Below are 17,303 nucleotides of genomic sequence, written 5' to 3' on the forward strand. Positions count from 1 at the left end.
TGATGTGATGGAAGGTTAGGCAGTGTCAAAGTTCCCTTGAAGGCTATCTTACCTTACTGTCCACCTGTAAAAACAAAGGTAAAAATGTAGAAAAAACAATCACAAAGGTTAAGATGAAAAGAAGTTATTCAAAACTTACAATTTAGAAAAGCACTCAGTATAAAGGTAAGATGTAGAAAAAATTATTATGGTACACAGGTTAAGATGTACAAGACATTAAACCAAAGGTAGAAGCATTACTTTAAAACTTTAAATTCACCTGGATGGTGAATAAAATGGCTGCTGCAAGAAAATACGTTACTTTCTATCACAATGTTAACTTGGGTTTGTATGTGCACCTCTCATAGTGTGGAAATTGAAAGTACACAAAAGAAATATTTAGACCTTTTCCACACCATATTCTGCTGTTAATTTGGTGCTTTAAGTTGAAATTCATAGAGTTGTGGGAATTTGAAGCCATGCCTAACTGAAAACTACTGTACAGTATAGCCAAGATAAAATATAGGTACTTAGGGTAAGACAGTCCCTTTGGCATCCAGATTTGTAACAAGACCACTGTTGTCCACAATACTTTTATCATAGAAAACTGACTCACATTCTATAGAACATTTTTTTTTTCCTATTGCTTCATCCTGTGTTACCCATCAAGAGTACAGAGACTCAGGGCTAGGCTACTCAGTGCAGATACTTAACGCATGAGTGACCAGTCTGGTGGTACTGGTAATGATGATGATAAAATGAAGATACATGAATGGTAATGACAGTGATGAAAGTACAGATGGCAATGACAAAGGTGGGTCAAATAATAATATACAGATGTACATACATACATCATCATATAATAAAAATAAAAATGATAAATAATAATAATAATAATATTAATAATCCATCCACCCATCATCTAATCCTACATTGCCCCATGAGGAGCCTAGAAGTCTGAGGCTAGGCAAGTTGGTCCTGACACATAAGATGAAAGTGACCAGCCTCACTCATCCCTGAGTGGCGTTATGTGTGAAATAAACCCCAACCACCCCTTGGATATAAACTAATAATAATAATCATCATAATAATAATGCCTACAGGTGACTTTACACTCCTTCTTCTGTCTTTCTTTCCTCTTCTTTCTGTCTGTGGGTGACTCTACAATGAGTGACAAGCCAAATGGTTTCCTGTACACCAGGAAACCATTTAGCCTACAATGCTGGGTGGTAACTATATAACCAAATTTTGGTGCCTGGTGGTTTAGTGGGTAAGTACGGTGCTCCAATTGGATTGAGCCGGTGAAGGTTTATATCCAAGGAATGGTTGGGGTATATTGCTCATGTAATGCCACTCTGCGATGAATGAGGCTGGTCACTCTCATCTTAAATGTCAGGTCAACTTGCCTAGCCCCGGGCTCCTATGCTTCTCATGGGGAAACGTAGGATTGGATGATGAATGGATGGATAATAATAATAATAATAATTCATTCATTGCCAGACGCCATATATCCCAAACAGGGTGGCCAAGGGCTTAGAGTTAACTGTTTTACAGGGAGGGGCACTAATCCTACACCAACCCCACTTGACACGTAGGGAGAACGTTATGCCAACAGCACCTGGTGTTCCCAGGCGGTCACCCATCCAAGTACTAACCAGACCCAACGTTGCTTAACTTCGCTGATCGGACGGGAACCGGTGTACTCAACGCGGTATGGCCGTTATAATAATAATAATAATAATGTGATGACGGACTGATGATAATGCTATATAACTTCAAACCTTCCCTTACCTCCTGTCCTGCCTCCAGATGTTCGTCACCGCTCCATACACACCAAGGGAACTTGAGGGTCTCAGGCAGCATTCATCACACCAGGTAGCACTACAAGTTAAGATCACACCAGGTAGGTCCAAAAGAAGTAGCACCACACCAGGAGGCAAAACAGCACACAGCACCCAAACCATACTGTAAGATAATCACGTCAGGTGTGGTGGGTAGTAGACAATGGCACAGCTAGGATGTGAAAATGGTTTGGCCAAACTCACTTATCAAGTGGCCCAAGAACTCTACAGAAGGGTCTGGAGGTGTTTATCAGAAAGTTTGGGTGGCCAGGCATATTCTGGGGGTTGCCAGGGTCACTTACTAGTAGTGGAAGCATTACTTAAGGCTATACAGTATATCCCTATGATGGAGCAAGGCACTAAAGATGGTACTTATAATGTGTGACTGTACTTAAGTGATCTCTTTTCTATCCTCTAACCAACAGACCTCCTTAGTGTACATGTAGCATAACCTAACCTCTACCCTGTCCCTCTAATCCCTAACGACCAAAACATAGCCTGTGTATCAACATTATGTATAAGTAATTTAACATTGCCTACCCTATCCTTTCCTACATGAACTTCACAAAACTAAGGTACAGTACAGTATATAATGTATTTCCAATTATACATTAATTATTATTATCATAATCATTTGCTATGACTCAACCAACCTTGCAGCTGGACAGGAACCCATCCATCTTCAAGGCTGGTGTGGGTTATGGTGCAGCTGGGGGCCCATCATGCCTTATAGCTGAGGCTGATTGTGGCTTCAAGACAACTGAACCAGCACCATGAAGCCTGTTGGTACACATGGCTCTGCACCTGCATGACTTACACAGTGTTGTCAACCTTGTCTCATCTTCATCAGCACTAGAATATGCCAGTCATGAAGAACTGCCATTAAAGGCTGTAGTCACATAAACCTGAACTGTGACTTATGCATAAACAAGATTCAAAGCACAAAATTCTAACCTTTTTCCCATGTAAGGGTAGGGTAAGGAAAAAAATAAAATAATAAAGATTTCCCATATAAGGGTGGGATGAAAAAAAAAAAGGGGGGGTGGGGGGAGAAATCAAGTAGCCCAGTGAAATGGGCCACACCCTTTCACTTGCCATTCAAACCCCCCATCTTAACTCCACCTCATACACATACCCCTCTGCACATTTTTTTTCTCAGTACATGTTTATAAAATACACCTAACACAACAGCATAGGGGTACAAGAAAGGCAGGACAGATCACAAGTGACTCAACAACAGAAGCAAGGTCAAAGAGAATGGACGATAAACCAAAACACAATGGAACAAAGCTAAAGATCAGACTGATGTACATTTTTCACTACATATCTATCTACAGCCAGACACCTTAAACCTGAAAGGTATGACTATGAGCAAATCACCTCCCCTTTATCCTGTCCTCTGCTATCACACCTCATGCACATACCTCTCCACCTATACTGTAACCTCATGCTTGGTCTGCCTCTCACCCTGCACTTCGTTCATACACACTCTCCTAGTCAATCTCTCATTTTTCATTCACTCCACATGGCAAGAACCTAGCACATCCACATTAACACCACAACACTCCTTTACTTCCTAATTTGGCAGTCACTCCAAACATTTCCACACGCTTCACCCAAAGAACTTATATCCAACCCCCTTAGTCCTGCTTTGTGAAATTCCAAATCTAAGCTTCATAGTTATATGCTAGAATAGAGGGAGAGAGATTCACACTACTTAAATGGAAGGAATAATGAAGAATTTGCACCAAGTCATAACAAGGGGAAGTATTCTCCCCACCCCCCTCCCCAGGGAGAAAAACCTGAATGGAGGGAAGAGGGTAAGGGCATACATGGGGATAGTTGTGTGAGTAACAGTGGGACAGGGATATGGCAGGTGGAGTATATAAACAAAACAGGAAGGTGTGAAGATTTGCATGCAGAATGGAATCATATTAACTTTTTGCACACTGTGATGGAATTTACAAATATTACCTCCCAAGAATGTAGTATTGCAAAAATTACCTCCAAAAAATGTAGTATTGCAAATTAAATGATAAGAAATGCTTCCTTAATTGACTTGGAAATCAGTGGTAGGTGGGGGCATCATCATCCACTCATATGATGTAGTGCTGCATACTTCTTCCTTTTTCTCATGCTATCAGTCCTTCCTATCACTTTTTATTGTTTTTCTTTCCACTTCAGGTGCCTGTACACTAAGTGAAAAGCCTAAAGTTTCCTGTAACTGTGGAAACCACTTACAAGTGGTAACATTATAACCAACTTATGGGATTAAGTGGAGCCTGCTATGTTGCCCCTATTAACTATGTTGGGAGATGCAGATGTGGCATCTATCTAGGAACCAAACCTCCACAATATTCCCCAAGCCTAACTATGATGAGGCACTGTCAGCCACAAGAGAACATTGGTTCACTGCAATGGATGGCCCTGCAGAGGCAGTTGTTTGCACATAATCGATGGGTCTGCTCGGCCAAACAGACTGAGGTTGATCAATAACAACAAAGTATGGGAATTGTCACCAAAATTTATCTGGGAAATTAATTTGTTTGATAAAAAGTTGCACAACTGCCACTTATGCTTCCTCTAGCCCAGACAGCACTGTGAATGGGACAGTTCACCCAGAATTTGATGGTGGTGTGAGTGTTAATACTTAAGTGGTTGGCCAAGTACTGTATATTAACAGCTGCCCCTTCATCAACAATACATTACTGTATATACTATGTTCCACTGAACCAACACCTCACATTCAGCTTAGCTAAGATGTCACTAGGCTTAAGAGGAGGCAATTATAATACCTGGTCAAAAAAAGGTGAACTTAGACCCAATATTTTACTGACACATCTTACTTACTACCAATGAACCACAGAATGTTCTGCTAATATCACACTACTCATTAAGGAGCCTGCTTCTGGATATCAATTACCACACAACGATTATGTAACAAGTATGGATTATGTAACAAACATGTTATGTTTATGATGACTGAAATAATATACTGCCGAGCAAAGTTTGTCCCCTGCTTATCACTGTTTACACATAAGTAATGGGGATCAGGATGTAATGTAACTGTTAAGTACTTAAGTACAAATTTCAAAGGGGAATTAATGATTTGGTAAAGCAGTTAATATGCATTAATCTACGTCTTCTTCCCCTGAACACCTTACAAACAAGGCAACATGGACCACTGCTATGCTTCATGAAGTAAAGGACACAAATCCTCAAGAGTACTGAACACAAGGCTGACTCTTGTACAGTCAGTCCTAGTTGTAAGTCAGGTATATTCCAAACTTTTTTTTTTTTTTTTTTATGATGAGTACTGTGAAATCAACTTTACAGGTAGCCAAGGAATTTTAAAAGCTATTTTTACTACATTGAGAGAGAGAAAAAAAGGGCTTATAACAAGGACTTACTGAATATGACCATTCGCACAGTAAGTTTCAAGCAGTTATTGCATCCACTCTACTTTCTGCACTGACAATGCAAACCGAGACATAGTTGAGTTCATGGTGCTACAAATGCGTGCACTCATTTGCAGCACCCTACTCATCTCAATGCATGTCATCACATTCATGGTGACACAATTAGGTTGTTAGGTATTGAGCCAGCCTGTGCTATATATTACTGCTTCTTTTAACTTGGCCTACATTTTTTATCCTTTACTGCTTGGTTCACAAAGTTCAGTGGGAGAAGACGACAAAACTATACTGTACTTCAATATCATTTCCACAACACTCCTTAATCATTAGCATTGTATTCTGGTATTAATTCATTATAACAAGTCAAAATCACAATTGAGAGATTGTACATTTAAGCCAGTAAGTAAAGACAGCAAAATTCTAAAATTTCAAATTCTCTTTGGACATACTATGTGCCTTGAGCCTGAGTCTATGAATATGCATATGAAACAATACTATTCATAAGGACTGATGATTGAAAACAAGAATGGAAAAATTACTGCATAGTGTTCATCCATCTTTATACCTTGGTTGGTGGGTAAATGTCTATGTGGTTACTAACACCTTCAGTCTCATGAATGCACCAGTGCATGATGCTTTGTCTACAAGTAAAACTCTTAACAACAGTGTGTTTGCAAGGTGTTCAGGGTATTTTGCCCTGGTAGGACACAGTGATCTATTTTGCCATAGGGATGATGGATGGATGACAAGAAGCAGACTGGTCATTATTATGGATTTCTCATACTGTACAGTACTTGGGATACTGATTTTGAATAAAATGGTAATTTCCCAGAAGCATACAGCTGCATTACCCATGTGACCAATGTACTGAATATGACTTAACTGAGATTATTCTAACTCCAACAAACCCAATGACCTCTCAACTAAGTTGAACAAAATTGTCTGCTAATACTGAAAAGAAAAAAAAAAAAATCCAATCCCTCCAGTCTAAGAACACTTCATTAATGTGAATAATGTCATCTGGTGTTCAACACAATGCTAAACAGAGTTCATAAATGTTAAACACACACACACACACACACACACACACACACACAAGGCTGGTCATTGGTAGACATCAGCTTGCCAACTGGTGGACGGTCAGTAAAATCGCTAAACGCTCCAAACCAAAGTCCTCTATCCAAGTGGGTGGTTACTGTCCTTAGCCCTTATCAAAAAAGGGGTACCTGTGTGTGTAAAGGTCACAGCCGCGCCCTTAGATCGGACTATATGTCATCTGGGAGGGTAAAAGCTGACCATCACGACCATCAAGTGATCCTGACCGACCCGGTGAATTACACACACACACACACACACACACACACACACACACACACACACAACCTCTGGCACTGACGAGGAGCCTCAAAGTTGTGGCACTGTGCACCTTGGGTGGAGCAAAACAGCTGCATCATCTGAGGAGCCAAGTCTCCTCACATTTTTCTGCACCACACTGTGTGGATGGACCCTGGTCTGGCCTTGGTGAGGTGCCATTTAACACAAGGGTGTACCAGTTCCCTACTGGGTAACTACTGCACTGTACTGTACGTGCAGAACTACCCCACTGAAGCTGTTGCTTACCAGTGATTGGCAGGTCTGCTTGGCCAGGCAGACCATGGTTCTATATATCATATCATTTACCTCCCCATCTCATCCCTCTCTCTCACCCTGTGTTGAAGTGTGTGAATGTAGGACAAACTTACATATCTACTGTCTATCTATCTACTGCCAGACACCATAATCCTGCAAAAGGGTGGCCATTTGACACTGAGTTACTTGTTTTACAGGGAGGGGCACCAACCCACTTGTTGACACGTAGGGAGCACGTATATATATACATAATGGTATATTTACATATTTCACTTGAATTACTATCACCTGAATATGTCTAAACAAGTTATTTGAGATAATCAGATGGCTGTTATGTATGTGAAGTGGGTATTATATGTCTCTCTTGCTTAAATTTGCAGTTTCTACTAACTTAGGACATGCTACACATGCTCTAAATGCTAAGAGAAAGTCCATACAAAGTAAAATAAGTGCAATTTCTTATTCAGTGTGATGTGTTCTACCATTTCACAAAGCTAATTATTTCTGAATGACCCGGTACATTAGGTATTACTGTATTGGAAAATCCTCCGTCACCGATAGAACACAAGGCCGACTCAAAGAGGACACCATTCACACAAGAAGACTCGGTCAGCATCCACACCTTCAGGTACACCAACACAAACAAGACTGTGAATTAGTGCTGCTGTAAACGTGCGCAATCATTTACAGCAGCACAACACGTCTCAGTGTGTCAACAAATCCTTTTACGAAGATGGTGGGTTAAGTACAGAGGAGTCAGAACCTGTATGCTCAGCAAGGGAGGTGACAAACTGCTTGGTAGTTTTCTGAACAATCTGTAACAGTGTTACTTACAGTAATAACATCTGGATTACTGGTTATTCTGATGGGATTTATCTACTGCTGACACTGAAATGGTATTACCATCTATACTGAACTGCACAATAACTGGTGGACCTCCAATCCACTAATCAGGTTTGTTTTTAGGACTTGTAAACTGTACTAAGTTGGGTTACTAACCTTATAGGTCATGTCCCTCTCCACTCCCATCTTATTTTCAACATATTCTAAATCATCTCTTTCCTAATTCTACACATTACTGTCACTTATTTCTGAAATATTTATTTCTCAGTATCAAATGTCCATTTCTATCAGACACCATTCTACTTGAGGTGTTTCTGCCAGCCATTACATTGTTCTGTTTATCTCATCTCTTATTTTCAACTCAGGAAAGTGTGTATGAAAAATGCCTCAGTTCATAAATCTGTCAGTGACTTTTAAGTCCTCTATTCCAGCCCCTATATCTTCTGCTTTCCATGTTTGTGTAGGTCAATATCAATTTTTCTACTGTACTTCCGAATGACTGTTTGTGCATCCTATCTGGTGTTTCTGAAGGAACCTGGCATGAGGCTTTTATGTTGCTTGTAATGTTTGTGCTGTTTTCGATCAGTACCGGTATCCATTTTACCTGCTACACAATGTTCAGGTATCTACCCACCACTCTGTCTTAAGTACTATGAACACTGTCCATCCCTTATCTTAACAAACCTAATGATAACCTCAACAAATGTCAAAATGCTCAAACTGCTATCCTGTCTCAAAGAGAAGCTCTCAATCAAGCTCTATAATCCTTTGTTACAAGATTACTTTATCCTTGATGGAAACAGACTCACCATTCTTGTTTGCATTATCAGTTTTCATAAAGGTGGAGTGAATGTTGCTAGTCATATTCAGCTTCAGGTGTTCCTCAAACACCAAACTAATGTAATACTGAAATGTGATTGAATAGCTACTGGAGTAACCACATAAAATTCTTTCAGATTTAAACCAAACTTTCTACACTTATCATCGTTACATGAGTGACAGGGTGCGAGCTGGAGAGAGGGCTGCCTGATGGTGGAGGATTATGACAAGACTTATTTGTGGCCACCCTTTATGGGATTACGGTGTCTGACTATACATACAGTTCTTTCTTTGAGAGGTCCACTCATATTTATGAATAGTTTCATAACACAAGCACACCTAGGCATTTACTCAATGTGTAAATCCTGCAGGTAATGCATTTTCCCACTTTTATGTCCCTGGCTAGATAAAGCACAGATACCCTCAGAGAGGTTCACAGCTACCCTCAGAGAGGTTAAGTCCAGTTCATGCAGCTCTTGGATGTGGTGCATGACTCAGTGTCTTTGTGCCACTAATCACCACTGTAACCACTATAAATAAACCAGTAAGACTGTGGCTGTGTGACCACCAAAAACTTTCAGATCTTCACTGAATATCACATCACATCATTTGGAACAGCTTCAACATACTTGCATGCATTGGCCTTGGTCACCTAGGGGCAGCTTTCTGTGCTACCTCCCTATTCAGTCCCTTATCCCTGAGGTCACAAACGAGTACTATGACCTCGTCCCAAGTTTTTTTCGGTCTGCCTCTCGCACCCTACCCAACATCCACACGTCTCACCTTCTGCACCCAGTTGTCACCCTTCATCCTCTTAACATGCCCAAAGGCCACAAAATCTATGTTAACACAGTACAGATGAGACACCGGAGGCTTTCTCTCTAAATCAATGGTTACAGGACTTAACTGGCATCCATCGTTTTCCTCATTTCAACTTGACTGGCTGTACATATTTGCAGCCAAATAATCCATAATAAATTACACTTCCCAACAATGTACTCTGGGATTATTCTTAAAAATTTATTGCTAAACTGTGTGAAAATACATTTCAAACAAGCAGATTTTAATGTTCGGTGATTTAGAGGACACTACAAAGGGTTTACAGGCACTATCAGTTCAAATTTTGGCCGTAGAGGTCCTTTTAGATGGACGTTTATTATTCATAACTGTGTCACCCCAACACCCAAGAAAAATGAGGGATGACTGTCTAGTTAGCTTACAAGACTTTCTTGCTCATCTTCCTTCTTATCTTACTTATTACACTTGATATTATTGATCATAGCCTTTTAATAAAGCCATAGTAAACATGTACCATATATTGTAATTAAGAATATTACCTTGTCATACACAGAAATAAAATGGTAAGGAAGATGTGGTATAAAACATCCTAACCAAATGAGTTTACAACCCACAGTGTGTTGCATCCAGCTTCTCCCATCAACCAGGTGCAAAAAAAAAAAAAAAAAGTAAAAAAAAAAAAAACTGGAAAGGAACATACGTGATAATACCAAAGAGACATGGGATTAAATGGAAATATTGTTCCATTCAGCATGCACATTTCTACACACTTACCGGTGTCATGTACATACAGTATTCTGCCTACCTTCCCCCATATCTCACCCAACTGCCACATATACACACAAAATTGTCCATGACATAGCCTGATAAACAAAATATTAAACAAACTTGGAGAGAAGTTAATAGCAAGAAGTGGTTAACCAACTTCATTTCAGGCAGGCTAATCCACGTACTCAACAAAAACCAAACTTCAAAAAGCAGGCTCAGTCCTCTCACCCTAACTTTTAACCTTTTCATCCATTACTTGCCCTCCTATGCTGCTGACCTAGTAAAAGCTTTGCAGCAATGAAAAACACATGGAACAGAAGGCCAGCTCCAACAGTACCTATCTTGACTCACTTAACAGGCTATTTCACTAACCATGCTAACATTCACTCTTACTCCTGGCAGGCATAACTAAAATATCCTCATCTCCCTCTATCCAACCACTTCCACTGCAGAGAAACCCCAAATTCATAGACTTACTTTCGAGAAGACACAACTTTTTCTCACAAATGATATCTGAGGAGGCATCTCATATACAGTGATTGAAAATACAAACACCATTTATACATGGCACTCAATTGCTTAAGAGTCTGTGAGCAATTCATTTAGCCAAATTCAATCACACTAACTCCAGCTAGACCCAATTTCCACAACCATGGAAAAACTTACACAAAATAATAATAAATAAAAAATAAAAAATTATCAGAGGATGTACAATGATTCAGGTGTCTGGTTATAGATATATGGTACAGTAAAAGTCCTGTAATCCAAATCACAGGGGTCAGAGGGTCTTTCGGACTATTGTTTTTTCAGGACTGTTGGGAGGGCCCTTTGAAAACATTAGAAATATGTACATGATCATTAAATAAACACTTCAAATGATAAGGGTTATTGTTTTACTCACCATAAATGCACGTAAGTATAAATTAATAGTTGCAGGCAGGTACATTCAAGTCCCAGGGCAAGTCCAAGCCAGATAAATCCTTAGATAATGCCCAGAAACATTCAAAAAATTTTGCCTTGACAAATACGGAGTACTGTATTGGGATTTTCAGACTGTTGATGGTTTGATTTGAGGACTTTTACTGTATACATACAGGTCACAAACAGAGATTCCACAAAGAATCAAAATACTCCCCATTAAGACCTACATGAAGAAGTAAGAGAATTCACTGCTTCAACACAGGATTTATTTCTCTCATGTAACCATTTCAACCCTTTCTCCCCAGAAATTAATAAAATACCCCCAAGCATTCCTCCTCCACTTACATTCAACACTGCACTTCGTAAACAGAGCCATCACAGAAATTCAAAACTGCCAGTCAAACAACACCCTTCATAAACCCCAATGCACCTAACCAGACATGGCCATCAATCTTCCCTGCTTCAGCACTACTATATACAAATTATACACACTACCCTATGCCCTCATTGTAAAGCGACCTTCCACAGGACACTCACTCCACGCACCTCACTAGCACAATAATGACCACCCTTTAACATGGCCTCAACAAGTGATATCTGGGAGGATTCTGTTGAACTGACCAGCTTCCTGAAATCAAATTGGTTTACGTCCACATGAGCCTGGGGTCAGGACAACAACAATAGGCTAACCAAGAGGTGAAATGAATCTTGTTTTTCTATCAAAACCATCATGCAGGGGTTGAACCTTGGGATGAGACAGGACTGGCAACACTGAATAAGTTACATGGGATTGGAGCCACATGCTCAGTTGAAAGCAATAATTGGTATCCCTCCTAGCAAATACAGCCATGGGCCAATAAACACACAATTCACTATGAAGGTGAAATAAACTCAAGTATGGAGTGTGATCAATTATTTAACAATGAGGTCATGGGGAAATCAGTAGAAGCTGATAAACATTATGGGCTGCTGGCTTACATCTGCTGAGGGGATTCAAGTATTATTTTCATCTGTACCATACCAGAGGCTGGTGTGGGTTATGGCATGGCTGATGCCACACTGGAGAACTGGTAGTGGACCATACCAGCTGAGGTGGCAGCATCGGGTGTGTGTCACTCACACTGACCTGTGAGGATTTAGGGAAGATTGAGTGTAATATGCAGAAAACAAAAGTTAGGAAGAAAAATCTATAGCATATTCCTGTAACTGCTCTAATAAAATGTTCAGCAAGAAAGTGTCATGTTCCCAACAAAGTTCAACCTACCTGGTAGCTTCACAGGGACACTTCTGAGCCAGTGCGGGCTATGGTGTGGGCAAAGGCTGGCTGGGTGTATTGGTTGTGGGTGAAAAGGGTGGTTTCGTGACGACTGGATCTTGTCGCCATCTTAGAGGTTGGGCTGGTTGTGGTGTTGTTGAGAACCCACTGGTTTGAGTTGGCACCAATGTTTCTAGGTGAGGTTCACACTGGCATGTGGTATAAAAGAATGTGTGAGTGCTACTGAGGAATTTTCTGCAGGAAGAGTGGTAGGTGGAGGTGCCTACAACCAATTCATTTGAAGTAGTGCTATTTTCAAGAGATTTCCTTAACTGAACATGAATATAGTATCTGTATAATCCAACAGTTATGCTAATAAAGCAATAAATCCCAACCATCCCTGGGATTTTAGCCCTTACGAGTTTAATCTGGTTGGAACTTAACCCTTTAGAACCCAGCATCCTACACTGAAATGGTGGACAGTTTGTAGAGTTATCTAAACAGCTGGGGTAGTGTCCAGCACAGTTTTCTTATGACACAGGAAATTTTTAGAAGAACTGTTCACCTTCAACTCAATTACTCTATGAAGGTAAGGGCTATTTAGAAAACAATGAACTGTTCAATCTTTCATCTGCATGTAATGTTTACAAGAAACTGTCGACATGTTTTTTCATGCTGCTATGGCAATGTAGGAAAGACCAAAAAAAAAAAAAAAAGGGGGGGGGGCAGTGAAGTAACATATAATGATGTACTGTATTACAAGAGAAATAATTGCACTTTGCCCTGTGGTAGCTAGAATAGGCTTGGCAAAGTACAGCAGGTGTGGGGGAAGCTTGTAGCCAATGTTCAGGACACGGAATGTCTCCCTTATACAGAAAAACCCTGTCTTATGAAATTACCTGCAGGACATAACCTGTATGACTTGTGGATGATTTCATAGACTAAACACATAATAAGCTATGAAAACTTTGACACACATCTTAGACTTAACATGTTCTGGAAAGAACTGCAATAGGCATCAGAAAATTAAGAGCTGGACTACTTTTTTTAATGGCTAAACCACTACTGTTACTGACGTGGAACTTGCATTATTATATTTCAGGAATCCCTCTACCATCCCACACCCATAAAACTGGTCTCTGATGAAATTTTTCCCCCCTGAAAAATTGAGTAACTTCAGGACATGGTACAGGCTAAACTATGGGACGTATTCAGGCCCATAGCCACAAGGGGGGCTATGGAGGGGCTTAGACGCCCAAAAAAAATCATTAGCCCCAAAGAAGTTTTTCACTTAGAAGTGTATATGATTTGCCTACACACAAACCGAGAAATTATACGAAAAAAACTACCAAAACACCGTGAAGCCTACCAACTTGGCAGTGTGGGCCCTGGCACACTAGATAGGTGCAGCATTGAGCGTCACTCAACCGATAGTGCAGAACAGTACTTCGTGGGATGAGTGATCAGGTAAGCACATCTTTTCATAACCTTGTTAGCAATATCAGTGCCAGTTTGCAAACTGCAAACTTGCCTACTGCCTGAGTTATAATTAGCTTTGAAAAAGGTACAAGCTGAAACTTATGAAAGATGAAAAAGCTATGACGCAATGGAAAATATCTTGAATGCTATGAAATATATCATCATTAAAATATTTTAACCTGCGGTTTTCTGAACGTTCATTTTTTGGTACCAAAAAAAAAACTGGTTTCAGCTGGTTTTAGTGCTTACACTAGTATAATGCAGCATACATTTAGTTCATTACATGTTCATAAAATACATTCTAGAAGAAATATACGTGGAAGGAAGAATATAAAAAAATAAAGCCCCCCCCCCTATGATGGAGATGGCCCCCCCAAATTTCAAGTCCTGTCTACGGGCCTGGATGTATTGGCCTAAAAACTGATACACAGAAATGTTACTTCACTGAATTCTCATCATTGGAAAAAAAAAAAAAAAAAAAAAAGGAGAGGTTTCTTTTTGCACCAGAGGCATGGTAGTCTTTTTCATGAGAAACAGTTTATGGTGTCGAGTTTAGACTGCTGGACTATCAAGGAATGTGGTGCATCTGCAAAATTATTTGGCTTTCAGCACAATCAACAGGACTCTCAGCATTTGAAATCAATACATCATTCTCCACTGAACAATTCTGAGCCAAGTGCCTTTACCAAATGCCCTTCATCATGGCAAATGTTGTTGACTGGAGTTGCCTGTGCCACAGTGAAACCCTAAATTTTACATGACATTTCCTTGACCTAAAATTAGCACCTCCGTATTTTACATACTATTTTGTAACAACATATTAACTCTAAGAGATGGTGCTAGTCACAAATAAGCACTATGTATAAGATGCTCAGCCATAGCACTGTCACTTTCTGCCAATGGGCTACGTGGAATAAGATGCAAAAGGAGGAAAATCTGGGCCAAGTTAAAGGGAAAAAACTGTTTACATGCGTCGGCGAAACACGTGGGAGGCGGAGATTTACTTAAATACCCCGCATCAAAACAAACGGGGATTTAATTAAATGCCCCGCATCAAAATAAACATGATATAAATAGTAACAAACATGGCCAGACAACTCTAAAACTCCTACAGATTGCTGTCAAAACTCATTTCACCCGGATGATCGATTTTTCGGGCAAAGACAACAACAATGAAAGGAGTGGAGCATAAATAATGAAGAAGATGCATGAAAGCGGAGTCTCGGGAGTATCATGATGAAGGCATGCGGGATCCCAACACAAGCCTAACCCTCTCCTGAACCATATTTCATCACAAAGTACCTTCTAGTATATTTCCTATGCATATAATACAAGTTGATATTCTACATCTAACTTTTTATTCCTCAACTTGCCCAGAAATCCATCCACCTCTCCTGCACGACTCTCCGAAGGCTATCATGGCCTCCACAGGTAAGCGGCAGCTCTCCCTTGCTCCATCGCTTTCCATCCTTCATACTGCCTTATATTATACTCCCTACACATGTACCTGATCTTGAAATAATATGTATAGCTTATTTCTCACCAACCTGTTCAGAAGACCGATGAGAAGCCGAAGAAAAAAATGGAAAATACAGAATGAGTATCGTCCACTGACGCCGCTTATCCCCATGCAGCCAAGAGGACCATCATTGCGCAGACGCAGACAGCGAAGCCTGAAGTTGTCAAGTCTAGGTTCACAAAAAAAAACATCTCACTAATTGCTCTCAAAAATAGTTAAATTACAGCCAAGATAAAGAAATTACATATAATATCTAGGAAAGGGTACTAAATTCTCCAGGACCTCTTTAAAATATTATAAAACTAACCGAAACAACGATAACTTGGCATCTCATCTCCCCCCCCTCCTCCACATCCCTCCTCCTCTCTCGCTCTCTCTCGCAGTCTACATTGCTTGATGGTATCGAGGAAAGATTGTAAGAAGACGTTGTTATTCCTGAGGACTGGTGTTCGATCCCAATTTTTACTTCGAGAGGGCCTTCTTGAAATAATAGAGTCGTTTGGTGGTAGCATGAATAATATTTTGTGGTGGCATTCTCTCTCTTGGACGTTGTTGGAAGGACACAAGTCAAGAGTGAGAGCAGTGGAAATGAGTTATTTAAGAGGAGCCTGTGGAGTCACGTGGAGAGACAGGCTGACAAATGAGGATATAAAGGAGCGTTGTGGTGTTGATGTGGATGTGATAGGAAGCGTTATGAGGAACACACTGAGGTGGTTTGGCCATGTGGAGAGGATGGAGGGTGAAAGACTGACGAAGAGAGTGTATGTGAGTGTGGTGGAGGGTGGAAGAGGGAGGGGGAGACCGAGGATGAGATGGAGGGATGGGGTGGAGAGGTATATGAGAGAGGGGTGTGTGAGTTGGGAGCAGGGTAGTGAAATGGCGGGGGACAGGGCGACTTGGAGGCGATTTGTTTGTGGCCACCCCAAACGGGATTGAGGCGTCTGGCAATAGATAGATAGATAGATTCTCTCTCTCTCTCTCTCTCTCTTTGCAGTAGTAGTGGCTGTGATTGTCAGCTGAGGTGTGGTAGGTGTGGTTATGGTGGTGAGTGAAATGGTGGATATGGGATATGGTAGTGGTTGTTGTAGATGGCTGACTGTGGATGAAGTGGTGGATGCTGGTGATGGTACTGTGGCTGTGGTTGTGGTTATGCGAGTGTTGGTGATAATGGTATGATAATGAGCGTGGTGGCAGTTGTGGTGGTGTGGGTGTGGTACAAGATAACCTCACGCATGCCACAGCTTTCACATTTTTAGCCACAACATGACAATAAAAAACATTTCACAAGTGGGAGAAAAATACAAAATGGTCGTTCAGTTTCAGCAGTTCCCTCGTCACACTGATTTAGGTGACTTTCGCTGTTTTTGAGGCGCTTTTTCTTTGATGGGAGAGAGAGAGAGAGAGAGAGAGAGAGAGAGAGAGAGAGAGATCCGAGGTTTTATTACCCCATCAAAAGCGTAGGGATCCGAGGTTAGGGAAGTGAGGACAATAAGACGAGAATGACCAGTTGCTAATCCCTGAGTGTCATTACGTAAACAATAAATAGGCCCCAATCTATCCATCGGATTTAACTATTAAGGGGCACATCCGTCTGGAGCGCCTTAACCCAATAAATCACCAGGCGCTGAGTATATGGCTACCACCCAAAGTAGTCAATGGCCTCTTGGATTATAGGGAACATTTTTGCTTGTCACTCAGTGTAAGTTACCTGTTCGTAGCATTACAGTGAGTGAGTGGATGGCAAGCGTCCCATCAAGAGACAAAGGAAAAAATATCGTAACTACTAGAATTTTAGTCAGATGGATAATGATACTCAGGAATATATTAATACACTTTTATTTATTGCACTGGGCAAGTTGATGATGTTCACTCGCTGTACAAGACACTACACACACACACACACACACACACACACGCACGCACGCACGCACGCACGCACACTTGTACTCTCGGTATGTATAATGTTCTCATACCCACAGAACTCACTTTTCAAAACGGTGACGTCATTTTAATTTATATTCCAAACTCCAGGTGAT

General features: G+C 40.7%; 1 non-coding gene across 1 annotated transcript; it reads right to left on the reverse strand.

Annotated features, from left to right (window-relative positions):
- Positions 1-1,585: 1,585 nt before the first annotated feature.
- LOC145398251 (5S ribosomal RNA) lies at positions 1,586-1,704 on the reverse strand. Its single transcript, XR_013897103.1, has one exon. It is a non-coding gene; the product is annotated as a 5S ribosomal RNA (ribosomal RNA).
- Positions 1,705-17,303: the final 15,599 nt, after the last annotated feature.

This window comes from Coenobita brevimanus, chromosome 44 (genome assembly GCF_032717465.1).
Source record: "Coenobita brevimanus isolate Jiangsu-jjx chromosome 44, ASM3271746v2, whole genome shotgun sequence".
In the NCBI taxonomy this organism is placed as follows: Eukaryota; Metazoa; Arthropoda; class Malacostraca; order Decapoda; family Coenobitidae; genus Coenobita; species Coenobita brevimanus.